This window comes from Symphodus melops, assembly GCF_947650265.1.
Source record: "Symphodus melops genome assembly, chromosome: 15".
In the NCBI taxonomy this organism is placed as follows: Eukaryota; Metazoa; Chordata; class Actinopteri; order Labriformes; family Labridae; genus Symphodus; species Symphodus melops.
Window position 1 is genome coordinate 389,246 of NC_136705.1, and position 2,511 is coordinate 391,756.

General features: G+C 47.3%; 1 long non-coding RNA gene across 1 annotated transcript; it reads left to right on the forward strand.

Moving 5' to 3' along the window:
* Positions 1–1,279: 1,279 nt before the first annotated feature.
* LOC306836172 lies at positions 1,280–2,217 on the forward strand. Its single transcript, XR_013780742.1, has 2 exons — positions 1,280–1,598; positions 1,786–2,217. It is a non-coding gene; the product is annotated as an uncharacterized lncRNA (long non-coding RNA).
* Positions 2,218–2,511: the final 294 nt, after the last annotated feature.

Sequence of the window (2,511 nt, forward strand, 5' to 3'; positions counted from 1 at the left end):
GAGGTTGCTGTTTTTGAGTTGTTAGTTTTGCAGCTTTACATCAGAAGGAGAAGAGAGGGAGGGACGCTGTCTCCTGTGTGTTCAGTCATGTTGACCATGTGAGCTCATCACACCTTGATGAACAGCAGCAGCCTGCATCACTCATCTCTGCTGTTACATGTGGTCTGGATAAAGATGCAGTTTAACCCAGTCAGTGCTGGAAACTGCTGCCACCAAGTGGTGGTTTGTCAGACTGCAGCGTCTGACTGCCGCGGGCAATTAGTTTTACAGCAGCCATTGGCACAGCCAACACGTAAATAAGATGAACAATAAGTAAAATAAGACATATAAAGAAATAACCCAATTAAAAATGTCATTCTGGGGGTCGCCGGTGGCGCAGCGGCAGTGCGCGCGACCCCACGTATTGAGGCTCAGTCCTCGTGCGCGGGCGGCCCGGGTTCGCGTCCGCGTCCGGCCTGTGGCCCATCTCCCGCATGTCTCTCCCCACTCTCCCTCCCCCTTTCCGACTCTATCCACTGTCCTCCCTCTACAATAAAGGCAAAAAGGCCGAAAACAAAACTTTAAAAAAAAAAAATGTCATCCTGGAAAGTTACAAATTGTAATGTTTAGAGCTGGTTCAAATATTTAACGGCTGATGGTAGAAATGATTTTATATAGCGGTTTGACTTTGAGAAGACAAACATTTATTGTTGCAGAAGAGATTCCTGTCAGCGACAGGTGAAACATGCAGCAGTGAGCAGAAACACTTCAAATCACACAGTGTAGGAAGGAACATACAGCAGCACTGTATACTTTAGTCTGAATACAATGCTAAGACATGAACGTCTGATCACATGTCATGAAGCACTTCCTGCTTCTTTTGTGCGTTTTGTGTTTGCATTAACGCCATCTTTGTCTCTGCTGCAGGACTAACATTAAACCACGAACTGCTGAAAAAACACTGATGTGTTTCTCCATAGTTGACCCTCAGACATGTAACCGCTCTCATAATGCTCATGGTTAGCTGCACTGAAGCCACCTGCCTTTAATGAAGCCTGTGATCTACGGCTGCTGCTGTTCAAGCTGCACACACAGTTTAAAGAGCTTCTTCTGTCTGCTCGGGCCTTGACATGCCACAACACTTCCTCCTCTGCAAGTGTGTGTGTGTGTGTGTGTTTCACTCCAGCACCCCTGAGAGTCCTTGTCTGGAGACCTTGAGAGGGGGGGAGGGGGGGGGCACTGTTCTGGGAGAGAGAAAACCCTGAACAGATAAGAAAGTCCTCCTGCAGCAGGAACGCTCTGACGTCTGCAGCGAGGGCCAGATGGAGATAATAAGTGCAACAAGTTGGCTGTTAACGCACAATGAACTCTGCACAGGCATCCCAGCTATGTGTCTACGTGTGCTGCAGCAGACGCCTTTTGTTTTTCTCTGTCCAGAGGCATCCGTGGTGCCCGCAGGTGTGTCGCCATGGCTGGAAACCAAGGAGGGAGGAGAAGTGCTGAGCGAGCACACACAACAGCTACTTTGTGTTTGTCAAACATCTTCAAGGTCCCTGTGCACAGATAAATGTGTGAGAGGAGGTGCATTCCCAGGAGAGACTCATCTGGAGCTGTGCAGGGTAAGTTCTCCTCACGCCTCGCTCCTTTGATGGAAAGACTGAAGCAAACATTTACCTGCTCTTTCAAACATATATGCATCTTCTTTTATATTCAGCTGCTTCTACATGTCAGCCAGAGAATGTGTGTGTGCTATTTCTTCTGTTGTGCATGCAGACGTGTAACTGACCCACTTTTATCACCCTGCAGGCTCCCTTACCCGGCGGCGAGCAGCAGGGCTCTTTGCACTCGCTGTTCCTTTTTCCTATGCATATACCTCTTTCAGATGTAACTTTAAAGAGGCATAGGGCATGGGAAAATGGGGCTGCAGAGGTATTCCAACAGGCAGACCAGCGTTTCATCAGCGCCTCTCATCATGACAGCTGACCTCCACACACACCCACACACACACACACACACACACACACACACACACACACACACACGCAGGCTGCCATCAACTCGCTGTGCAGTCTGCAAAGAGCGGCCCTGAAGCTCAGGCTGCAGGTGATGTTTGTGTCTCTGTGGATCATGTTTCATCGTGTGTGTGTGTGTGTGTGTGTGTGTGTGTGTGTGTTAACATGTGTTTGCCTCTGACTCATGTTTGCTGTTGTTTTTGAATAAAGACGTCTTTGCATTAAACACTGTATGTGACATTTATACACTCAGATCCTCTTGAAGGTTGTGTGTTAGCAGGTGTTAGCAGGGAGCTAACAGTGAGCGCCTTCATGACATAGATTAATAGATTACCTATTTAGATCTCAGATTAAATATTCAAACTGTTTAAAACCAACTCAAAAGAAATCCAAAGCAGTTAAAGCTCCTTTATTTAAAGAGGCAGAAATCCTCTTCATGCCACATGATCACATGTGCAAGCTCACAAACCTGTTCTCTGTGCTAGCGTCTCCATGTTGAGACTTATCAGTCCTTATCTTT